The following is a 26197-nucleotide window of genomic DNA, read 5'->3' on the forward strand; positions in this document are numbered from 1 at the left end:
TTGGAATCAAAACATACAGGATGGGGGAAATAGCTTGAGAGTATTTCATATGAAAATATCTTGTAGTTTTTGTACTTAATAAGTCAGGTGTGATATAGTAGCCAGAAAAATTAATGGGAGCTAAGGGTATCCTAATTCAACTATAATATCTAGAACCAAAGAGATTATAGTTCTGCACTGCTCTGGGTAGAGCATATCTGAAAAGATATTTAGTTTTGGGAACTATATTTTAGGGCAGACACTGACAGACTGAAATAGCTATAGGGAAGGATGATTAATTAGGACAGGGAAAGAACTCAAAAGTATGCTTTGAGATCAACTGAAAGGATTAGTGTTTAGCTTTATGAAGGCTTAGGGGGAATATGCTATTTGTCTTCAAATATTTGAAGGTCTGTCTTATTTAGATTGCTTAGACTTGTTTTGCTTGGCTCAAAAGGGCAGAATTAAAATCAATAGAGAGGAATGGCAGATAAGCAGATTTTGGCTCAATCTAAATAGAGGTTAAGTGATTTGCTTAAGGTTACATATGAATTCCACATCAGTAGAGGTCATCTAGCACTTATCCACTCAATTAGACAAAGTTCCTATGGTTGCCAAGTAAATGCTAAGCATTAAAAAGGCAAGGGCAAAAGAAAAGCATTCCCTGCCCTCAAAGATCTTATCTTCTTCTCAAATATATCTTAGTCTAAACTAGGCTGATTCACGCTTCAAATATAAGTTCAGCTAGAGGCCCTCTGGGATTCCTTCTTTCTCTAAGGTTTTATAAAGGCAGAATCAAAATTTTGAGCCTTTAAGATGATTAGAAAAACTTCACAGGATATGGAAAAATACCTGCTCTACAAAAGACCTTTAATATTGAATTGAATGAGTCTTAAACATCACTTAGCCCAGTCTTTTTATACCATACAGAAGATTAGGCTTTGGAAGGTGAAGTTACTTATCTAAAGTCTCACAGGTCATAAGTGGCAGACCTAGAATTGCAAAATAGATCCTCTGACTCTATATCCATATCAGCCTCTCCTTCTAAACTGACATTATTGTTAGTATCTTTGATAGCAATAGGGAATTTTGGAAGAGATGCTGATTCCTTTTCTTGCTTATTTCTATTACTTGAGCTTGCTGGTTTCCTTTTAATTAAATACCTTAACAAATTATGTTCTCTGTATTTTGATTCCTTTCTCTAAAGAAATGCGATTTAAAGTCCATAGAGGTGACTAAATTTGGAAGGACTGGTTGGCTACTCCATTCTTACATTATTGAGAAAAAAAAATTTCCTGATTCAAGATAAACTCTGAATTTATCTTTTACTTGTTCATTTTTAACTGCCCTTACAGCTCTCATTTCTACAGGATTTTGTTTTCCCTTCAGGCTTGACTTTTCCATGATGGCCTTGATCTTTCCATTCCTCAGGCCTGTCCAGATCCATTCCTGGGGAAGATCCAGTACCCAGGTTTCTATTTTTTGAGAATGCATCAGCAGCTCTCATTTCTGGGTTGGAAGAACCCACAACCCTGAAGGAGACACTCACCAGAGGAAGCCTCCATCTTACCTAGGAGATCTAGAACCCTCTCACCAGACATCCCAAGGTCTCTCTGTGGCCCCGGGGGATCGAATGCGTCGAACAGGGGTAAGCAAGGCACATGCTGTGGAGCCCTTCCCCCACCCCCCACCCACCCCTTCCCTCCCCTCTTCTGCCCTCCCCTAACAGGAAAAAGAAAGGAGCCGGGCTGGCTGGGGCTGACCTGGAATCTACCCATGAGGCAAAGCGGCGGGTTCGCGAGCCCCCCGCCCCCCTCCCTTCTTCTCTCCCTTCCTCCCTCCCCGCAGCCTAGGCGCCTGCTCCGCTATGGGAGCCACCGTCGTCCCCGTAGCCGCGGTGTCTTCCTGCTCCTCCTTTTCCTCCTCCTCTTTCTCCTCCTCCTCAGTGCCCCAGTAAGGCCACTCCCGCACCACACACGGTAAGCGCCCCCTCTCTCCCCTTCAGCCGCACCGCTAGCGCGGCCTCCTCCCTCGCGCTCCTGAACCTCCTGGTTCTAGGGGGCCGGACGCGGGGGCCTGAGGGCCCGGCGGGGGCGTCCGGCAGGCGCGCGGAGCCCCTCGGGGGGGAGGGGAGAGGTGGGGAGGACGGTAGGGTGGCGCGGCGCGGCTGTGGCCGCCGGCCGCCATCTTGGGTCGGAGCGGCGCGGGGGTGGGATCTCCGCCGCTGCGCAGCGGGCTCGCGGAGGCTCGGAGAGGCCTGTGGTGCCCGCGCAGGCCTGCTGCTGAGACGGTGATGATGGAGGCGCCGTGGCGGCGCCTCCGCCTCCTCCTCCTTCACTTCGCCCGCACGCGCGCGGGTGGGTCTGTCCCCAGGGCTAAGGGGGAGGATTTGCTCGTGCGCCCCGCTCGCTCTCTCCCCCTCCTGGGGAAGCTCCCTACGCTTTTTGTACGGATGGTGGCAGTGTAGGGAGCTTCCCCTCCCCTTTTCCCTCGGCCGTCGCAGCTGCCACCTCCACCACCACCACCTGTCTAACGAGAGAGAAAAGAGCACCAGAGGCTAGACTGCAGCCGCAGCGCCTCGTCTGCCAGGCTCCCCTCTTTTGCCCTCCCCCATTTCAAGAATGAAAATACGCTCCCCAGCTCCCTACGCCCGCAGAAGGGGTCTCCCCCCTCCCCTTCTCACCGCTCTCTTGCAGTTGGATTCATTCTCCATCCCATTATTGTCTTCAGGAAGAAAGCCCTGATGAGAAACGTGGAGCTAGGCACACAGTTTTCTGGCAGTGTGAGCTGCGAGAAGGACTCTACCTCCTCCTTCTGAGACCATCCACCTAGTCCCTAGAGATGGAAAGAGTGTCTCCCAAATTATGTCGATTAATGCTTTTAAGAAAAGGTAGGAGGGAAGATGGTGCTGTGTAGCAGTAGCCTTCCTAGCCCTTGTGTAGACAGAGCGCATAGACTGGTCCAATTAAAAAGCAAACGATAAGAACTTATAAAATTCTGCCTCCCGTTTTACGTTTGGGCAGACTAAGCTCCTAAGAATCTGATGCCTTTGGTACCCTTCTCCCTTCCCCCAAATATTTTAAAAGAGAGTCTTATTAGAATTGCTATTTTCACATGTAGGGGATTTTATGTGTCAAATCAAGCTTTCCCCTGGAGAAACGTGTCTTTGTTTTATTAGACTGAGAAGGGGTCAAAGGAACAGCATTTTGTTGGGGGTAGAGAAGTGGTAGATAGTAATAGGACAAAATATTTCTGATTTTGAAAATTTATTTACCCTTTTAAAAAAGCCTCTGGGAGGCAAATCTCAGTCTCTTACACTTTAGTATGAATTACTTAATTAGATAATCAAGTATTTACCACCCAGCTGAGATTAGCTACTCTCAAAGGATTGGATTTTTGATTTGTTTGACCAGATTGGGAGAATAGGGGAGAGGGGTGAAAAAGAGATTAATCATGACAAAAGCATTATTACTTGAAATTTTGCCTAGGACTCTTTTAGTGCCACTGATAATTACTCCTAGTAATTGTTCATTCTGGAACTAAGACCAGTTTGGACGGGTGTTCTGTTTAGGGGCTAACCTTAGTTCTAGTCCATTAAGTCTACCCCCCCCCCCCCCATCACATTTCAGTGCTCTAGATTTCTTTTATAAAATATATATTCCCTCCCTCTAACTGAGAATCTTTTACTTACACATTGTTCAGTGAAGAGACTTGATTTGAGGGTTGAAAACTGAAAGTAATCTATTTGGGATATTTAAAAAGCTATATATATATTAAAAGGATTTTTTTAATTGTAGGGAGGGAAGCTTTTTTAGACATCAGAAATGTTATCATGAACATATTGCATGTATGTGTTCTGTATTGCTGGTTGGTTGTTTTTTGGTAGCCTCCCTGGTAATTTCACAGTGTTTTGAAGAAATTTTACATTTTTTATTGAAATCAACATTTATTTTATCATTAGGAAGACTAGATCTATTTTAGACAAAATACATGTTAGATTAATTCAAAATACTTCTATGAAAGGGTGTCTCTCATTTTATTTGGATAATCAATTTTTTTGTTACAAGGTTTGTTTGCAGCGCTGTCTTACTCAGGAATTCTTTTCATATATCCTTAAAGAGCATCTCTTACAGCCAACTTTCATTGTTTTTTCTCTCACCATACCATTCTCACTAGATCTCCAATCAGAGGTTGTCCTCAAAAAACTATTTCTCAAGATTTTTGGAATATTCTGCTAGAAACATTCTCTCCTTGTATTTATCTCTATGCTTCACCTCCAACAATCCTTTAAAGGTAAAACCTTTATAAATTGTAATGCTGGGGAAGGGATGTTACATTTTTTTGGTTAACAGGTTAAGAAAAAAACCTTTCAATCTTTAAGAAAATTTTCAAAAAACCTAAGCCCATTTTCCTGCCTTAGTATAATGGAATTAATTAAACTTAATTTTTCAATGCAAATCATGGAATAGATTATACTTTTTGTATTCCTTATAGAGTCTTCTTTTTCCAGGGAGTACTTGCCTCTTGAACATTGTTGGCCCCTGGACATTGCTTGGCTTGTACTTGACCCTCCTGGCTGAGAATAGAACCTCATTGCTCTGGTTACATTCTTGTAGCTCTTTGAGGGCAGGCTTGTTTTCTTTTTTTTTTTTTCCAGCATCCATCATAAGGCCTTAAATATAATACTCATTTCCTAAACATGAACTGAAATAAATTGAATTTGTATGTGTTTTCTTTTTTATATAATTTAATTTTTTTTAATTTACAAAAAATTCTTGTTTGCCTAAATATGTTTTGTATGTCATTGTTTTATAATAGGGGAAAGCTACTATGAGATATTTAAATGAGCTAATATCTTGCTAGCTACTGGCCTTGTTGGTTTCTGGTATGACATTGGGTAAATGGTTCCCTTTCCAAGATAATTTTATTCATGTAAAATAAAAATGACACTTAACTGAAGGCATTTTGAAAAATGATGATTGCAAAAAGCTTTGAAGAGAAACGAATAAAAGATTATAAAGCTTGGACTTTATCCATGCCAGGAATAACCATATTGTTTTTAATCTCATGGTCTTCTTTACTTTTCTTCCATTAAATGCTTTGCATGCATGTTAGAATAAGGTCTATTAATATAGGTAAAATCTCAGACTAATTTAATCAGTAGAAAGTAAATTATTATTTGTTACAAGGGAATTTTATTTAAAGAAACATATCCTGAGAAATCCTTTCTCATTTTTTTAGTCCTAACAATGAAACAACATCCAGCTTCTCTGTAATGAATTAGTAATGGAAAAGAAGTACTTCGAACCCAGTTATGAAAGGATTGGTAGAAGGTATCATGTATTTTATTTTTAAATTATCTTATTTTTATTGATCTTTTTTGTTTTTATGCAATTCATTTCCAAGTAGGTCATTTCCTTTCTCTTGCCCAGGAAGCCAAACCCTTTTGACACAGATTTTTTTTAAGAGGGGAAAAAAGCAGTTCAACAAATAAATAAAACACAGCAACAAAATATGATAGCATATGTGATCTTCCACACTCATAGGTTTCACCTCTGCAATGAAAAAAGAAAGATGATTTTTCTCAATTTTCCCTGGGGTTAAGCTTGGTCATAATTATTACACAGCCATTCAGTTTCATTTTTTGTATGTCTAATTTGCATTGTCATTTAGTCAGCATGAATTTATTAAGCACCTTACAATAAAAATGAAAGGGAAACTATCTCTGCCCTCATGGAGCTTACATTCTGTTATTGAGTATACTGTTTTCTGTATTCTGTTTATTTCACTATGTATTAGTTCTTCTAAGTCTCATCATTCTTTAGGGGTGCCACAATATCTCTACAATTAATGGTCCCCTTCTTTGTTTCTAGTTCTTTGCTACTCCGAAAGATACTAGTCAATATCAATCACGTTCTTTTCCCATTTTCTTCCTCAATTTTGCTCAGTTCTTTTTTCTAAGTTGGAATTTAATTCGAATTAAACGTTTGTCAAATGACCACTAAGTATAGAGCATTGTGCCATGAATTTTAACATTTTCACTTCATGCAAATTAATGAAAACCAGTTAAGATCTTGACAGAGCACTAGCAATATTATATCAAATCAAAGTTAATTTTTCTGAACTTACCCTAGGCAGTTAAGTTGAACCAGAAGGCTCTCATTTTTAGAAAAGGAGCCAGTGGGGGAAAAAAGGAAATAATACTACATTGACCACAACTTAGATACATTAATTAACTGCTATTATCACCAATGTTTGCTGTTTCTAAGGCTTTGTTTTTACCTTCTTTTGAAAACTGGAGATTTGCCTTCATTAAGACAAACTACTCTTCCCCATGTTATTTTATTTCTTGATTTGGTTGTCAATATTTCCAAACCTAAACCAGGTTTTTTGATGTTTGAGGACGACAAAGGAAATTGATGTAGGTAAAGTAGTCTTGTCAGAATGTTGAGAAGGAATATGATTAGTAGCATCCAAAACTGCATTTCTGAACCAAACACCCAAAATGTTCTAGTTTTGCAACATTTGAAAAATGCCTTTCTAATATAAATACCTATATATGCTGCTTGTTTTGTAACCGTACAGTGTTAAATCACTTAACATTTCTCTGAATCTAGGATCCAAAACGTGAACCCTTGACATGATTTTTCTTGTTTTATTAGTATATCTTACATTTTACTCTCTGTACTTGTACTTGGTGATTATACATCCTCAAACACTTGATTTTATCTAGGTCATTTGGTTAGGGCTACATATCTGATTTGAAAGCAGTTTGGGTTCTGTTGATAACAGACTCATCATTAGAACTGCTCTTCTCATGTTGCTTCAGGCTCACAAGCACAGAAACCTGTTTACCCACTAGCCAATGCTGAATCTTTGTCCACCTTCTTTAGTACTGGATGTACCTTCACTCTTGCTACCTGAACACATTGGGCAATGAGGAGGAGTAGGCATGTTTTTTGCTCTTCACTTCCTGACTTTTCTCCTTATCACTGTCACTTAGCAACAACATCTCTTGAGCTTCATTCTTTTTAAATCTTTCTGATCTGGTGCAAATGGAACACTTAGAGCCAAATTATTTGAATTCCGTGGTTATTTTTACTGAGGTTTAAAAGAAAAGGTACATAATAAGCTTGATTTTCCCTTTTTAATAACTGGTGAAATCTGCCCTGCACAGTCAAATCTGCCCCTCTGGACAACCCATTAGTGTTCTCTGGAGAGGCCCTTTCTGTCCAGGTCACTGCTCACATTAGGATGAAGGCTAAAGAGCATTTTACCTAGGAATGAGTAGCCAGTTACACAGTATTCAAGTTACTAGCTGCCTACTACAATCTCCCTCCATCTCAATTCTCTACCTCTCAATGACTTGGATAGTTAGGGTTACAAATCACAATAACTCCTACCCTTTTGGTCCCCATTTTCACCAAAGTGAAAGTGCTGACCACAGGTCCCCCTCACCTGTTCATCCTTAAGCCCTTGCAACAAACTTAATTTGCATTGGTGTTAGTTGATGTCTGTAATTGCTGCCCAAAGATATCTGTACTGCTGCTTTTTTGGATGTAGAATAGCTATACCAGATCCTGTGGACTAAGTCAATTTGTTCTGGGCTAAGTTCAATCTGATCTTGAGCAAAAGGTCTGCTTGAAGGCATAGTGTCTGAATCAGAAGATTGCTTTTACTGAAGTAAGAAAGTACATAGTGAGTGAATCTTCCTTGGGCCTGTGCCCTAGATTATTCCCCTGGGGACACATGGCTGTTGCCAGCTGTGCAGCTTTCAAATCAGTTGCCATTTACCATAACACAGTACCCACGGGTTACTTATCTGTTGGCCCCCAGGTCATTCTTACTTTCTTAAGAGTTTAGCACCTGGCATATAGTTTGTCTTTTCTTTTACCTTAATCTTGGGGACTTCAGTTTGAAACCTGATGTCCTTTCAAATACACTTGCTTCCCAACTCATTAACACCTTCAATTCCCTTGACTTCACTTAACTATAGTGATGGTGATATCCTTGATCTTGTTATCGCCCAGAAAATGTTCAGTCTTAATGAACCATAACTGATATTCTTCTGTCTGACTATACCTTCCTGTTCTTCTAGTGACTGTGTCTTAATTCCTCCTAAATCTATTTACTTTCCTCACTGAAACCTCTAATTACTACTTACTTTCTCAGGCCCTCAATTGGCTTCACTTTCCATTCTTCAGAACTTTACACTGTATTCTATCTTCAGTCAACTTTCTTTTTGTTCTGTCTTGTCCATACTCCAACCTTGGATTATTCCTACCATTTGTCTCCTGCTCTTAAACATGTGCTGCTTAATGCTTATGGAAGAAGTCATACAAATATCTGGACTTCCATTATGGATTTGTTATGTAAGCTCATCTGGGTTTGTTGCTACATACCAGTTTTTGCCAAGCCTTTTTTTATTCCCTGTCGACTCTTCTAAGTCTCTCCTCAAGCCACTTAAGACTGCTTATGCAAAGGGCCCCACCAAATTCTTTACCTGAAAAATGAAGCTCCCCTTCACAATCTCTCCAGCATCTTTATACACCAAATCTTTTCAACATAACCCTCCCATTTTCCTACTCTGTTTCAGTTTCAGAAAAAAAAGAGATGGTGCTTCTCTTTGCAAGTAACAGCCAGTTACTTGTACCCTTGATGCTGATCCATTTCTTTCAGGAGCTTATTCTTTACATCATCCCCTTTTCCTATTTTAAAAATAATTTCATTATCTTTTATATTATAATTTCCAAATATATTCTAATTTACTCCTAGGAAGCTATTCTTTGTAATACAGTAATAAAAGGGGGGGAATTGCTGAGTACAACATGTTGTTTGAGTCTGGCTATGCTTTGTTTTTAAACCCACAGGTCCTGCATTGATACAGAGAAAAAGATACTTTTTATAGTTTTCAATCTCTCTTTAGGCATTGACTCCTTCCCCACTGGTCAGATATAGTCAGATCTTTTTCTTTAAAAACTCTTCATTTGTTCCTCTCATCCTCTAAAACAATTGACTTATATCTTTTCTCTTTCACAGCAAAACTCCTGGGGGAACTATTTACATTTGTTTTCTGTTACTTAGCCAACCTAGTCACTCAATTAAACTTACTTTCTCCAAGTTTACCAATGAGTTAAAATTTTATAGCTCCAATGGCCTTTACTCAGACCTCACATTTCTTGACCTTTCTGCAGCATTTAATACTTTTTAACTATCATTCTTAACTTCTGTGCCTCTAGATTTTTCTGACCCCTCCCCCCCTTTTTTCCCACATGTGGAAAATTCAGATATTTGTTTATGTTCTCATACTGTTAAGGGCAGTTCCACTGAAAAAAAATTGATAATGATGATAGCATTTATATTGCATCTATGGACTGCAAAGCACTTAACAAAAAGTTTCAATTTTATCCTTATAATAATCACAGTCCCTGCTTCATAGATGAGAAAACTGAGGCAATTTGAAGGTAAGTGACCTGTCCAGGGTCACAGCCAGTAAATATCAGAATTCAGATTTGAATCTTAGGACCCTTTTTTATATCATTGATGAGAAAGCAGTTATTGCTACCAAGAGTATTAAATATATTGTTCTATACTTTCTGTCCATTTGTCATTACTTGAGCAACAGTGCTTTTGTATCATAATTCTTATTTTTCTTATGTTATGAACCCATTATCTAGGTGCTACAGGGAGTCAAATTTCTCCCCTAATAAGGAATAGTTACCATTTAGAACCATCCAGAAATGGCTTGGTATCTTAGTGAAGATAAAACATCCTAGATTTATGTATCTTGTAAACACATCTCTGCATTCATGGCATTTCCCCCCAATAACAAACTCCTTGAGGATAAGGGAGTGTTTTAATTTTTTTCTTTATATTCCCAATACTTAGCACATTATTTAGCCTATAATAGACACAAACATGTTTGATTAAGGATCACTTGTCAGAGATGTAAATAAGATCTTGGAGTGAGAGTTTGAAATAATTATATCTAAAAGTTCTAAAAGTCTTCTCATTACTACCTCCTATAATCTGTCTTTGGTAATCTTTGTAAATGAGAAGGGAGGACATAATTGAAATGATTTCTTCATTAATAAAGCATGACTAACAAAGTAAGGAAAATTATGGAATTGATGAAATGACTTAAGGTATGATATTTCAAATTAATTTTGTTTTTTTTTTTGACAGTATTGCATCACTGAAATTTAATAGATTTCTTTTGTAAGTGCTAAGGGGGAGATTGAAAGATAATAGCTTTGTTGCCCACAAAATGTAAAGAAACCTGCAAGTAAGTCTTAATTCAGCATGTTGGTTGGATCCTCTTTTGAAAGTTTGTGTGAGGACATTGCAGATTGCTCAGAATGAGAATTTATGATTAAGTTCTCTATATCATTAGAGGGAATACCCCTTCTAAGAATTCTAATTATACCGGGCCAAAGTAGCCTCCTTAGTTATTGGGACAGGCCAATTGCAACTGAATGACCTTATAATGATGATGATTATGCTATACAAAGCTTCTGATCAGAGTTTATTCAGGAATTCTGGGTAGCCCTTGATTGTCTTTTTTTAAAATAGAAAATGTCAGCTTATCAATTTATCACCAAAACCAAGGATGTAGAATAGTAGCTAAATATGTAGGGCTATTGGAATGAATTAGTCCTCATCAATTTGACATTTTAAAACATTTTTAGTGATAATTGTCATTTTTTGCATCATTGTAATTTTTTCAATACCCCATCCTCATTGTACCTTCCTTAAAAAAAAATAGAATTAAGCAAGGCTTAAAGACATCATCAAAACAACTGTATCTGGCAATGTATTGAATGTTACCTATTTGTAGTTTCTCCTCTCAACCAAAGTAAAGAAAGGGTCATCAACTTTTTTAAAAACAGGACTGGCAGAACCTACCTACACAAGATAACATACTCTTTATAGAGTTTACAAGTATTTCACTAGGTACCTTGCTATCTATATATAGTACATTCAAATTGGGATTTGGTTCAGTACAAGCCTGGGCCTGTTCTAGTCTCAGTAAATAGCAATATTAGAACTCCATCACCTTCTACCACTTTTGGTTCCTCACTTTTCTTTCTTTCTTTTTTGGAAAATTTTACTTAATTAGTTAATTTCCATGGTTACAAGATTCATGTTCTTTACCTCCCCTCCTCCCAACCCCCTCCTGTAGCTGACGCACAATTCCACTGGGTTTTACATGTGGCACTAATCAAGATCTATTTCCATATTATTAATATTTGCACTAGGGTGATCATTTAGTCTGTATTCCCAATCATATCCCCATCGAACCATGTGATCAAACAGTTGTTTTTCTTCTGTGTTTCTATTCCCACAGTTCTACCTCTGAATGTGGATTCTGTTATTTCTCATAAGTCTTTCCGAATTGTTCTGGATCACTGCATTGCCACTAATAGAGAAGCCCATTACATTTGATTGTACCACATAGTATCAGTCTCTGTGTACAGTGCTCTCCTGGTTCTGTTCCTTTCACTCTGCATCAATTCCTGGAGATTGTTCCAGTTCACATTGGCACTTCACTACTTGAGGACCTCAACAACACTACATTTGGGGATGGACAGTTAAATTTATCCTGCAAAAATGGATTTGATGTTTCATGGAGGGGAGGGACTAGTGCCTACTCAGTAGGTTATAGGACACTTGTTCTCAGACAGCTATCCTGTTGTTTAACTGGGCAGGGCTAACTTCAAGATTTTAATTGCTGATCCTGAGAGTTTTTCAAGATTAGTTTTTAGTTTGTTTTATACAACATGAAAGAATTAATTTTCTTTAAATGTTGTTACTTTTAGAGGGGTATTATTTAGAGTAATTTTTAATCCTTTCTTATGAAATAACATAAAATTTTGGTTATAGGTCCCTCTATGCAAATTTTTTTCCTATAGAGCATAATGCTGATTTTGTTTGTTTTTAGAAAACTTGACTTTGGGTCTCCTTTCTCCTTTTTTACACACCCATCCCATCCCCTTCCCTCTTGCTGCTTTAGTTGTAACTCTTTTGTTCACTACTTTTAGAATCTTGAGTTGACTGAATCACTACATAGCAGAATACTATCAGTATTTATTTTAAAAAATAACCTAAATACTCTTCTCTCCTGTCTGCCCTTTGATCCAGCCATAGCACTGCTGGGTTTGTACCCCAAAGAGATAATAAGGAAAAAGACTTGTACAAGAATATTCATAACTGCGCTCTTTGTGGTGGCAAAAAATTGGAAAATGAGGGGATGCCCTTCAATTAGGGAATGGCTGAACAAATTGTGGTATATGTTGGTGATGGAATACTATTGTGCTCAAAGGAATAATGAAGTGGAAGAATTCCATGTGAACTGGAACGACCTCCAGGAATTGATGCAGAGCAAAAGGAGCAGAACCAGGAGAATATTGTACACAGAGACTGATACACTATGGTACAATCGAATGTAATGGACTTCTCCATTAGTGGCAATGCAGTGATCCTGAACAACTTGGAGGGATCTAACGAGAAAAAACACTATTCACATTCAGAGGAAAAACTGGGAATAGAAACACAGAAGAAAAACAACTGATTGATTACATGGGTCGAGGGGATATGGCTGGGGATGTAGACTCTAAATGAACATCCTAATCCAAACACCAACAACATGGAAATAGGTTCTGATCAAGGACACATGTAATACCCAATGAAATTGTGCTTCAGCTACAGGAAGAGTGGGTGGAGGGGAGGGAGGGAAATAATATGATTCTTGTAACCAAGGAATAATGTTCTAAATTGACTAAATAAATTAATTTTAAAAAATATTCTTCTCTCCTAAATCATCAGCGGTTCTTCTTTTGTATTGTGGATCCTTTTGGCAGTTAGCTGAATTCTTTTCTCAGAATGATTTTTTAAACTTTTTGTTCTTATTCATTTTTATTCTTTTTTTCTCCTTGAAATTCTGGAAGGGGACATACTAAGCCAGAGAATTTTTTAAAGGCTGAATTTCTGTTTTTCGAGTCCATATACACCAGGAATATATTCCATTTTTTTTGGGTCCAGCGAGGAATCCTTTGGGACAGGTGGTAACTATTTTGGCTTACTTGCCATATGAAATCATGAAGTTACTGAATGGGGAGTTTCAAACCTCTGAAATAATTTCCAAGTCATTTCCAATCTACTCTACACCAAAAGTAGGAATATCTTTGACAAACAGTGGCTCAGCCATTGTTTAAAGATTTCTAGTGAATCTGTACACCTTAGTGATAATACTTAGATTTGTACAAAGTAAACAACTTCATATCTGTTAACATTCATTTTTTAAAAAAAATACGAGTTCTGAATTCTCCCCAAGAATAATGTTTTAAAATATATAGATTTTCAAAGAAACTCAATTTTATTGAAAATAGTTATCAAAAAAATTCTTTAACATGTCAAAAATCGGCTTTCGAGATAGAACACATTTTTTAAAACTCCTTTTGGAGAATACTTCTTTGGAGCATGTCGTTCACAATAAGAATTGGGTTAAATTTGAGGAAGAGAAATGTAAACATGTCATTTCCATCTTTCTCTGCTTCCTTGTACTTTATTCAATAGGACTGATGACTTCCATTTTATTTTTTGCTACCTATACTTTCTCATTCATTCTTTTTACCTGCATGTGAGCATGCCACCTGTTGGTGAAGCAGTTGAACTACAGGTTTTTAATTTTTAATTTTTTTCTTTTTTCAAGACTTTAATTCTTCTTTTGAACCACGTGGAGACATCTTGCTTCACTTCTGTGCTTTCTGAGGAAACCACAGTTTTCTGATTCAACAGGTATTGATTTAATTTCTGATATTTAGAGATTTGGGGAGCCATTTGAATGTCTTGGTAGCCGTCTTCCCTTCTGATTTCTTCTTTTTTTTGTAGTTCCTTGTTTGTTCTATTTGTTTTTAATTTAATTAATTAATTTAGAATATTTTTCCATGGTTACATGATTCATGTTTATTCCTTCCCTTCATTCCTTCTCCCTCCCCCCTCCTGGAGCCCATGAGCAATTCTACTGGGTTTTACATGTATCATTGTTCAAAACCTATTTCCATATTATTAATATTTGCAATAGAGTGATCATTTAAATTCAGTATCTCCAATAATATCCCCATCGTACCATGTGATCAATTATATGTTTTTCTTCTGCGTTTCTACTCCCACAGTTCTTTCTCTAGATGTGGATAGCATTCTTTCTCATAAATCCCTCAAATTTGTACAAGTCTTTAAACTCCACATTTATGTCACCATATAAGTTTTAAAATATTTTGCATCTATCAGCCTTTTAAATTATCATTAATTAAATGAGGATCTATTATTAGTATGTTAACTTTATAAAAGTAGCATACAAAAGTTCACTTTTATAAGGAGGATATTAGAAATTAAGGCTTGTTATATTAGTTTAGAGATAAGAAGTAGAGAATCTGGCTTGAGAAAGAATTGGAGTTTCAGACAGAGCTGAGACAGTGTCAGTTTCAAGTCTAACAGTTTTTCTCTGTGGCAGTTGGTCTCTGGGAGTGGCAGTTGCTCTCTGGGTGTGGCTGTTGCTCTCTGGCAGTTGGGAGTTGGACTCTCTTAGGGCTTGGAGGAGGTAATGTCTTTTTTTCTCTCTCAATGTCTGATGTAGAAGGAAGGGAGAGAAAGAGCTAAGTGTTTTCCTTTCCCAATTTAGGAAACACCAGAGACTATCTGTTGTTGTTTTTATTGATTGTTTTAACTCTGAGAAGACCAAAGAAAGTCTTTGGTTTGGCCTCTGAGTCTGGTTCTTGCTGAGACTCATCCAGGTAGCTTTTGTTATTTTTATATCTTGGAGATGAAGTTAAGAATTATAAGGATAATAGTGTTAATTTAGTCAGATCAGGAAGGATCAGTGTAGGCTGTGGAAACAGGAGAAGTGGTTGGTTCCTTGTGGAACCAGGGAATTTTATTTGGGTGGAGTTAAGAGTCTCTTTAGCAACCTTGTGCCTGACCCTGAAAAGAAGTTCACTTATGGGCTTCACTTTACTTATATAAACTTACGATACTTTGTAAGCACAGCAAGCAGAGTATTTAAATCAGTTTATAATCAATAATCAATCCATTGCTTTATTATTTTTGCAGTTTGCCTATTATTTTTATACTTTATAGGATATTGCTTTAAAAGCCTTAATCAGGGGACATGATAAGTAATTAAAACTTTTAAAATTACTATTAGAATATGATTTGAAGACATGTACTGGGCCACCTATGAATCCAAGCCACTCATGAAAGCATTTGTAATAATAAGTATATTTTTTACACTGAAGTGGTATTAGAAGATATTACATGCCATATCTGAGAACCATATTCTTTGCCCGTGTCTCTCCATATATAAATTTTTTTTTCTTATATCTCATGGTAGCCTAGATCTAGCCTAACTAACCTTGGTTTTATATCTTGATTTTTATATATACCAGATGTAGTTACTTCTCATAAAAATTTCCTTCATTGGTAGTCTTGTCAGGTAGTAGTCTTTCTTATAATTAATTGCTTATAATAAAAGTAAGGACTGTTTGATAATTTCCAAGTAAAAAGCACAGTGAAGCTTACTTCTACACTTGGATCCCTTGTATAGTTATGTCTGTGGTGGGGTTTTTTTTTACCCCTTTTAGTAAATTGATACTATATCAGTTCCAAGGCAGGAAAATAGTAAGGGCTAGGTAATTGGGGTTAAATGACTTTCTTAGGTCTGTAGCTAAGAAGTATCTGAGGCCATGTTTGAACCCAGGACCAGGATCCTATTTTCAGGCTTGACTCTTTATCCACTGAGCTACCTAGCTGCCTTTAATTGTCTGTGTTATATTTATGATCATTCTAGGTGACTTAGGGTCACTCTATAGCAATTTGAATGTGATCTAGTCTTCAAATGAGGAGACTTGGATCAGTTCCTCTCATTTTCTTTTTATTTTAATGCTTTTTTGACATCTCCTGTTTCCCCTTTATCATCTTTCACATTATTTGCAGAGCCATTCCATATAATGATAGTAATAGTGTAATAGCTGACATTTATTTAGTGCCTATGTGCCAGGTACTATTCAGCACTTTATAATTGTAATCTTATTTCATCCTCACAACTCTTCAAGGTAAGTGCTGTTGTTATCCCCATTTTTCAACTGAGAGAACTGAAGCAAACAGATTAAATGATTTGCCCAGGGTCACACAGCCAGAGGGTTTAAGGTCTGATTTGAACTCGGGTCTTACTGACTATGGCTCTATTTACTCTGCCACCTGGCTGTCCTAACTTATAATGGAATATAACAATTTTTTTTAAAGAAAGAAAATTCTTACTAGTAAAATGAATCAACTCGTTGGCAAAATTCTTTTTGTTTATGTAATGTTCCATAACCATGGACCTTCTCCCTTTACAAGGATGTTCTCCCATTTGTTCTGAATTTCTCCCTGTAGCATGATCAATCTACAAATAAAAGACTATAGAAATGGAACATTCATATTAGGGAAGGGAAAAGATGAAAATACAGGCACACACATATACAATTCAGGAGTCTAGAGGAGATTTATTAAGAATATTCTTAGGGGGCAGCTGGGTAGTTCAGTGGATTGAGAGCCAGGCCTAGAGAGGGGAGGTCCTAGATTCAAATCTGGCCTCAAGCACTTCCCAGCTGTGTGACCCTGGGCAAATCACTTTACCCCCACTGCCTAGCCCTTACCACTCTTCTGCCTTGGAACCAATACACAGTATTGATTCCAAGACGGAAAGTAAGGGTTTAAAAAAAAAAGAATATTCTTATAGGGACAGCTAGGTGGCTCAGTGGATAGTGAGCCAGGCCTGGATCAAATCTGGCCTCAGACACCATTTAGGTATATGACTCTGGGCAAGTCACTCAATCTCATTCGCCTAGCCCTTACCACTGTTCTGCCTTGAAACCAATACTTGGTGTAGAATCTAAGACAGAATGTAAGGGCTATTTAAAAAAATAATAATGTTTTGTACAGCTCACTAAGACTAAAGAATGAGTGGATATAGTATGAAGTCAGGAGTTCTGTGGTCCTCCAAATCCATGTCCAGATTGAGATAGTGTTCTGATATTCTTGAGATGGGTTCCTAGCTTTCCCCTCTGGTATAGTTATCTAAACTGAATTAGCAATACACCTTTCCTTTTAGAGGGATTTCTGGGGTGGTGATTGAAGGAAAGTCAAACTTTTATTACTTTTCTAGATCTTTTTGAGTACTGTTAATTTGTTTAGTGGAATGAGAATCGTAGGATTTCAGTATTCTCCAATGAAGAGGTCAGCTAACAAGGATAATAATGTCAGGTGCTGTGGGACCATTTGGGCCAGACAGACTCTTACATATGGAATTTTAATTAGGGAGACCTCAGCTTCTTTTTAAAGGATGAAAATGATAGAGAATGAAAAGTAATTAAAATTACATAGGTATTAAGATAGTAGCCAATTAATATAAGCATGTCTTTCCAGGGAATTCTGTCAATAAATTGCCTGCCATTACCAAGAATATGGTCTTAAGTTGTTCTCTTAAGTGAAGATCAAAGGATGCTTCTAGCTATATCATTTACTTGTTATTCTACACATGAATGCTAACTCAGATTCTCTAAGAGAGGAACAAATTAACTTGTAGTGCACAATGATCCGAATATGGGAGGGAAAGTCAATTATCAATGTAACTGTGTTAGAATGGATATAGATTTTTTTTAGCAAGTAGCACCAGATTCTTTGAATTCCTCAGATGGCACTTTCAGTTATAACATTCTAAGAAGCAACATATTCTTGTGTATATATCATTTGAAGAATTCTAGAAACCATAAATCATGTACTAGGAATATCAATTGTGGTAGTCATAGTTTAAAGATACTTAATAATGAAAATAGTTGAAGTGTGTAATTGCCCTTCTCCTTTTTTTAAAAAAACTGACATTTTAACATGATCTGTGATATATTGTTAGTCATTTATGATTGACTTGATTTGAACCTTTGCTTAAGAATCCAAACCATAATTACAGTGTTCATTTGGAAAATATGACTTAATTTATGATGTGGTTTTACCACTTGTAGGGACATGCCTGGACTGCCTATGATCAGCTAAGATATAAATTATAATTGACATTTGCATCCAAAAAGTAATACATTAAGTTTTCAGGACAATCCTAGCTACATATAATACTCTATAGGGGGTTACTAAATCATGTGCTCTTTCCTTTTTTATGTGCAAGTTCATTCTTATATTTTTTATTCTTTAATCAATTCTTTTATGGTATCTTTTATTTTATTTCCCAATACATCCTTTCCTGAGTCCCATGTTGGCAAACCTATGGAATGGGTACTGGTGTGTGCCTGAGAGGACTGCTTTCCTATCTGTCTCCACACATACTTGAGGGCATTTTTCTCATCACCCACCTCTTTGCCCAGCAGCCCAATGGGAACACTTCCTTCCCTGACTAGGCGAAGTGAGGGGCTCACATGCAGAGTGAGGGTTGCAACTTGGGCACTCAGTCCTTAAAAGGTTCACCATCACTGCTGTAATCACTTGCCAAAGCTAACCCTAGTAATAAAGGGGGAGATAGAGAGGAGAAGCAGTTCAGAAAAACTGACCACCACATCAGCCAAATCTGATAGTATATCCCTTACTTATGCGAATAAGGAAGAAGGAGGAATATTTTCTTATTTCATATTTGGGACCAAGCTTAGTTATTATAATAGGAATAAATTGTGCTTTTATTATTCCCACTTATGTTGTTATACTTGTATATATTATTTTCCCATTTTTACTTTGTTTTGTGGCAGTTCGTGTTCTCTTTTTTACTTTACCTATATTTATTTCTATTTTTGTCCCTAGAATCAGAAAACTATCAAAATGAACAAAGTGAGGGGCCTGTAGTCAGGAACATCTGAATTAAATTTTGGCCATAGACACTTAATAAGTGTGTAAACCTCGGCAAGTCACTTAAATGTTATCTGCCTCAGTTGTAAAATGGGGGGGTCATAAGGAATAGCACCTACTTCATAGGTTTTTTGGGTTTTGAAAGAGTAGTAATTGTAAAGTGCTTATCACACAATACTTGGCAAATAGGTAATTAATAATTTTTTCCTTCCCTTTCTTTCCTAAACAATAACCCCCCTTTCCAAACTTAATTTTAAATGTTAGTTAGTTTTACTGAATTCTATCCCCCCTCTTTTATTTTTATTCTTAATCTCTTAAAATAAAGAATAAAAATGAAAGAGGGGGGATAGAATTCAGTAAAACTAACACATATTTAAAAATCTAATGTTATAGATAATGTTTCTACTATGTAGGATTAAGTTTGGAAAGGGGGGTTATTTTTTGGTTTGAGGTGTTATTTCTATTTCCATTGTTGCCATCATATATATGTTGTTTTCTTGCTTCTATTTTACTTTACATTGGTTCAAGTCCTGCTATGTTCTTAAATTATGTGCTTTGCCTATAGAATTCCATATTTTAAAAATGTATCTTTACTTAATAAGAATAGCCTTTTTGCTATACCTTATGTTCATCAGGGTTTGAAGAGTCTAGTGTTTACTTAGCTGATGGTGGTAGATTGCTTTGGTTTGGCTTATGGAAATGAATTAAAATCAAGTACTCTAAGAGTTAAATTTCAAAGTGAGGGTCACTGAGAACTGTTTTCTTCCACTACTGTATCTGGGGTTATGGGCTAGCTTTGAATGATATTTACGGATATTTACAAGTAGAGGAGCTTATTTGAATTTAAAGGATTGTTAAGAGTTGAATTGTCTTTCTCTTGCTTATTCCCCCTCTCCCCCATTACAACTGTTGTGAGAAAGAAAAGCTGATTATAGAGATTTGATAGTGTAACCCTGGGCAAGTCACTTAACCTCTATTGATTTGCCCTTACCACTCTTCTGACTTGAAACCAATATACAGTATTGGTTCCAAGATGGAAAGATAAGGGTTTAAAAAAAAAGTTACTTGAGACCATTTCATGTTCACTGAGTAGGCATTTTATTTTGCCAGTCATTTATTTTGTTCCCTACACTTATTTAATACCTTAATTTTTCAGAGTATTGAGGAATTGGGAAATCAGGATATCAGATTTAAACTTGCCTTATCTAATCCTCTTATCTATGAAACCTGGGCTAGGCCTATTCAATGAAATAGTTATTTATAACTCCTACTATCAGGGAAAAAAAGAATTTTCTTTTATTTATAGCAGACCAAAGCTCTTTTTTTCCATGTTACAATTGTAGGAGACAAAATCCCAAATGTTAGTTGTACATTGAAGTTTTTGAATTGGTTGTTTATTTTATTTGTCAGTTTAGCAGTACAAAACTTGACAATGTTATTGAATTACAATCATCTGATTTATTTAGGTTATAGTTTTTGTGGGATTTTGTTTCATTAGCTTTTAGAGTTTATTCTTTCTACAGCTATAAAGAACCTGAAAACATGACAGATTAAATGGAAATATCTCAGCAGATAGAATTTGAGATCTCTTACTAGAAATAACATTACTAAAACCTTTATACATCAAAATTTTAGTTCTAAAGATTTTTGATTTCCTTATTATGGGATTTTTTTTACCTGAAATTACTTGGAAGTATATTCATAGTGGTATTTAGATGGATTTGTAGTTTGGTTTCTAAAACTTCTCTCAAAATCTACCTGTGGCCTCTTTAAAAATATGACTTTTTTTCAGTTCTTGTCTTCTCTATAGCATTGACACTGGATACTCTTTTCTTGGATATTTTCTACTTTGGGTATTTGTGACATTGTTTTCTGGGTTCATTTCATAACCTATTTATCTACACCTCAGTTTCTTTTCCTGCATTATAGATTTAGAGATGAAAGGTACTTTGGAGCTCATCTTCTCCCTCCTTTTTTCCATTTGAAGAAACTGAGATCTATGGAGTGACTTGCCTCAGGTCATGGACAAGTGGAGTCCTCTGAATCTACTCTACCACCCTGCTTTGAATATCAGTTTGCTTGCCCCCTAACTAAGGGTGTAGCCTGAGATTCTGACCTAGAGCCTCTTTTATTTTCTCTTTACACTTTCTGTTTTAGCAACCTCATCAACTTCCGTGGCTTTAGTTATTATCTCAACGGAGACTCCCAGATTTTTATTCAGTTTTAGTCTCTTTCTTCATCTCTGATCCTATATTGCTTATTACTTATTGGATATTTAGAACTGAATGTCCAACACATCTATGAAAGAGAATTATTTGCTCTATTTAACACTAACTTAAGGATGTTATGAATGTGGGCATCTCTAGGTTTAAAAATTCTCTCTGCCATTGGTTGCTCTCTTTGATTTCAGAAAATTACCTGGGACACTGGGATCTTAAGTGACTTAAACATAATAGACCACAAAGCCTTCATATGTTAGGTAGGACTTGAATCTAAGTCATCTTGGCCTCAAGTCCCACCAACCCTCTATGCTATATATTCTCTATGCTCTATATTTCCAATATAATGAATTAATAATGGTAAATTTATTTCCCAAATTGGTTTATATTTACTCTAAGTCACTATCAGAGAGGTTTCTTTATGGAACAAGATGAATAATGAAATTTATGGAAAAACAAGTAGGTCAGAATATCTTATCAAGAGTGTCCTGATAAGAAAATCTGACAAAATTGGTCTTGGATGCAAAGGTATTGCATATCATTTATTCCCCCAAACTCTTTGGTATTGGGCATAAACAAAAATAGGGAAATAGATCAATAGAATGGATGACTTATATCAGATACTCAAACAAATATATACAAAAAATTCAAAGAAAAAAACTCAGGTGAAGGAGTCATTTGTAAACAAATGTGCCTGAGGAAAATTAGGCAGTAATTTTAGGATAAATGAATTGAGACTCACACATTATACTGTTTTTTAGTGAATTTCAGCAGGATGATAGATATAAATATGGGGAAAAATACTATTAAAAAGATGGAATGTAGTGCTTAAGGACCTTGCATGTGAGAAATAGAAGATGGTTTTTCTTTCTCTTCAGCAGATAGGATTAAGAACAAGTAGATGTACATGACTACCTTAAAATAAATTTCTTTATGGAAAACTTTTTAGGAAGAGTCTCATTTCTTTATTCCTTCTTGCTTCCAGAATATATACTTTTCTTATATAGCAGCACTTAGTAAATTCTTATTGACTGCCTGACAACTATATTTTGCTTTAAGTAGACTTGTGGCCTAGAACCTAATCTGATCTAATAACATTATTTCTATGAGAAAAGTTATTTGACTTTAAAGCAAAGTTTTGGAATAAACTTCTTGAAATTTAGAATTGCTTTTGTTCATGTAGCCTATTTAGAAAAGTTTCTTATAAGTAAATTACAAAAAACTCATTACCAGTTTTCTTAATATATAGGTTTCTAAGGTTTTTACTTACCCTTACTGCTATAGAAGCATTGGCGAAGACATTAGTATCTTTTAGTTATCTTCCATATAACCTAAATATAAATTTTGACTGTTTAAATAAATATATCAGTAAGATTTTATTGAAAATCCTATGAATAGCAGAAAATTTTAAGCTTTTCATTTAATATACATATCTTTTTCATAATTTTTCAGAGTTTTCAAATTATTGTGAGAGTGGAAAAGAATTGCAGTAGGGACAGGGTAGCAAGAAGATTTGTCTTTTCTAATTTGAATGAGTAGAAATGAAATTTAACATCCATTTTTCGGTTTCTCATGTTAGTCTGCCTTTATTTTTTATTTATAGTGTTTTGTCTTATGCATTTAAAACATTTACTGTGTGAAATAGCCTGGATTTATGAATTATTCAAGTGCAAATGCATTTTTTTGTTTTTTGTTTTCTTTTATTAAACCCTTACCTTCTGTCTTAGAATCAATACTAAGTATGAGTTCAGAGGCAGAAGAGTGGTAAGGACTAGGCAATTGAGGTTAAGTAATTTGCCCAGGGTCACACAGCTAGGAAGGTCTGAGGCCAGATTTAAACCCAGGATCTCCCAACTCCAGACCTGCTTTCTATCCTGGGCCACCTAGCTGTTCCCAAATACATGTTTTGAATAAAATAGCATATCTTTTCTTTTTCATGATAGTGGATAGTATCACATAAAAGATCTTTCCAATATTAATTTTTTTTCTTTGAAGTAGATAGAAGTGCTTCATCTGTATTGGATTTCATCTGTTTACTCTTCATTTGGAGGTCATCAAACAAACATTTATTTAGGTTTATAAATTGCTATGAAGATGATACTTTGCTAGGCCCAGGAAATACAAAAATAGAACCAAATATTTTCTCTCTATAAAAGGACTTATTTTAACTGGGTAAAATATCTTATATATTTCAACTGAAAGAATGATTTACTTTAAGCTTATATGAAAATGTAGATGTCACAGTAATAGGGAATTTTAGATCTGGAAGAGAATTGTAAGGCCATCTACTCCAAGTTTTTGAATATATAGATAAGGATCTTGAAGTCTAGAGAATAAGTAACTTGCCCAACACCTGACCCTAAGTTAATGACAGAACTCGGACTTGTAGTTCAATAGAATACTCTTTATGGTGTGTCCTCTATCATCTCTGCACCAAGATCATTTATTTACAAGGTAGTTGGGAACCTAGCTGAGTGATCCTGGGCAAGTCACTTAACTCCCATTGCCTAGCTCTTAACCACTTTTCTGCCTTAGAAACAATAGTATAGTTTTTTTTTTTTTTAAAAGAGAGATTGGATCAGTTTGAAAACTATTTCATATTTACAAAAGTTAAATTTTATTTTACTTCAAGTACATTGTCTACTATATGTTAATGTTTTGTTTAAAATACAAGATTATAGCAGTTTACTGTAAAAAAATTTTTTTTTTAAATCTCCATTAAGATTTTTCCATTTACTCGGACAAATTTCTACCAAAATTGTGCAATGGTGTTTGGTATAGGGTTTTTCCCTTTTGGCAGAGTTAAAGAGAATTAGAACCTTAAAACTAGGATACCTTTAATTCATTTTGTATCTATTTTGATTAGTCTTCATAGTTGGAAGGAAACAAGTCATTCTAGAGACAGAGAAATATTCTAAAAAGTCTCCAAATAAGACAACTATATTTCCTAGTGCCCTAAAAAAATTACCCATTTTCCAACCTGATAGCTTATAAGTGTCATTAAATATAGATTCTCAACCATATAATCCAAGATTACCTGTAAAGTTTCTTAAAGATGACATAGTACAGCTCCCCATGAGGTAAAAGCTTGAATTTGAATGTGAGTCATTTGCATCAGAGTTCAGGACTCTTTGATCATGACTTTCTGATAGTCCAATAATTCTTAGATTTTCTCTCCTTGATCTGTTTTCAAAGTCAATTGTTTTTTCAATGAGATAGTTCATATTTTCTTCTACTCTCTTTGCCCAATTCTAATTTTTAAAGAATGATTTTCTTCTATGACCTTTTGATCCTCCTTTTCCATTTGATCTATTCTACTTTTCATGGAACTCTTTTCTTTATTGGATTTTTGTGCTTCTTAACACTTGATCAAATTTACCTTTATTATTATTTTTTTGTATTACCTTTATTTTTCCCATTTTTCTTCTAACTCTCATTTGGTTTTTGAATTCGTTTTTGAGCTCTTCAAGTGACTGAGACCAATTCCCACTTTCTTTTGAAGTTTTCATGTGATTGCTTTGCTCTCACTGTTCCCTGCTAAATTTGTGCCATGCTCTTTGTCTCCATAAAAATTTTCTATGGTTAGGTGTTTCTTTTGCTGTTTCCTGATTTTTCTGAGCCTTTTTTTGCCTGGTACTGGGAGTTTGAAAACTGCTAATTCTGTCTCTTCTGCTGATAACTTGCAGGACTTAGAGCTCTGGGACTAAGGGCTTTACTATGGACTTCAGGGCCTTACTGTGGGTTGGTAACAAGGCTTAGGACTTTAAGGGTTGGGTGTGGGTAATTCTACTATTGGTTTAGGCAGGATCCCAAAGTTGGCCTATGCCCAGACTTGGAACTTGGGACAGTAGATGGGGGATGGTAGGCCCTCCTCTGTGTGCAGTTTTATTTCCAGTTCCCCCTTATCCTATGAAAATCGACTCTACCTACCTTTCAAGTTGTTTTCCACAGGAGAGTCCCCTCACTCCCTCTCCTTGTTGGTTCTCTGACTAAAGTCATTTTGACTAAATATCAAAAAAAGATATTTTAAAATTGGTTTGGGAAGATTCTTGGAGCAGTTCCAGCCTTTGTTGCTACTAAACTGCCATCTTAGCTCTGCTTCTTTCCCTCCTCCCCCTCCAGGTCTCCAAAGTATATATGAATAAAATATTTCCGTGACATTTTCCCTTACATTTGTAGAGGAACTCAAATGTTGTTCATTGATTACTTCAGCATCACCGTGTACCCAAATTGGACTCCATTTTAGGTTAAAAGCTTTTGCTTAATTAAATTTATAAGTATCTTCACCAAGAATTAGCCTAAAGATATTAGTTCCTATGAGTCACAGAGAATAATTACCTGGGTTTTGTCATATTTGTGTTGTATCATCTGACTCAGGGAGTATTATAAAATTCTAAAACCAAATTATTTCATTTTAATTTGAGAAAGGGAAAACACTTTTTAAAAATCATTTTTAAAAAGAATTAGGCATGGCAATTAGACAGCGGAGTTTTCCCCTCTCTGAAAATCATCTATGGAATAATTGACAGCAGAGAAAAAATGAAGATACACATTTCATTGGCAAAGAGAGAAATTTTCTAACCTTTTCTTCAAGGTAGTTAGTTGGTTGTTTCTATTCTTTCCTGTATTATCTTTAATTTACGCATAGTGAAGTGCCATATATGTGAGAGCTACTTGTTAAATTATATTGAATTTTTCTTTTAAGAATAGGGGCAAATCTAGAAAGTTAACTTATTGAGCTTAATAACATAATCCATATACCTTTAGTAATCTTGCATTCCAAATTTGACTTCTCTTTACATTGCTTAAATGGGTTACAATCTTTGAAAAGTGTCATTCTCCACTTTTTTCCGTGTGTGTGTGTGTGTGTGTGTGTGTATGTGTGTGTGGGGGTGGGGAGACAGGGTTGGAGGAATGAATAATGAAAAGGCAATGAATTTATCAAATAGATAACATAAATAGGTGATTCTTTATTGAAGATTTTCTTGATCTACAAAAAGAGTCACTATGGGCTTTATTGAAATAAGTTTTTAATTGCACTAAAATATTTCATGTATATGAAACTTACCAGGAACTCCTATTGGTAAACGAAGTGGAGTATTTGCAAATATGAAAAC

The 26197-nt window shown here is 36.0% G+C and overlaps 1 protein-coding gene and 1 long non-coding RNA gene across 41 annotated transcripts in view; one reads left to right on the top strand and one right to left on the bottom strand.

Moving 5' to 3' along the window:
• Positions 1–1512: 1512 nt before the first annotated feature.
• The window catches only part of ZNF280D (zinc finger protein 280D), a 119022-nt gene continuing 94337 nt past the window's right edge, over positions 1513–26197 (top strand). For 10 of the 40 annotated variants that reach the window (XR_008914744.1, XR_008914752.1, XR_008914751.1 and 7 more), the window contains exons 1-5: positions 1793–1958; positions 2710–2869; positions 4156–4272; positions 5221–5312; positions 13691–13776. The gene's annotated coding sequence lies outside the window, so the exon portion shown is untranslated. Of the gene's footprint in view, positions 1628–1762; positions 1959–2316; positions 2337–2709; positions 2870–4155; positions 4273–5220; positions 5313–13690; positions 13777–26197 lie in introns of those variants that run through there. The other 30 variants (XM_056809727.1, XM_056809701.1, XM_056809687.1 and 27 more) reach the window with 21 other exon arrangements.
• LOC130456178 (uncharacterized) lies at positions 5319–25197 on the bottom strand. The gene is made up of 3 exons (XR_008914761.1): positions 25011–25197; positions 22351–22411; positions 5319–5534 (listed from the first exon to the last, which is right to left on the bottom strand). It is a non-coding gene; the product is annotated as an uncharacterized LOC130456178 (long non-coding RNA).

This window comes from Monodelphis domestica, chromosome 1, assembly GCF_027887165.1.
Source record: "Monodelphis domestica isolate mMonDom1 chromosome 1, mMonDom1.pri, whole genome shotgun sequence".
Classification (NCBI taxonomy): Eukaryota; Metazoa; Chordata; class Mammalia; order Didelphimorphia; family Didelphidae; genus Monodelphis; species Monodelphis domestica.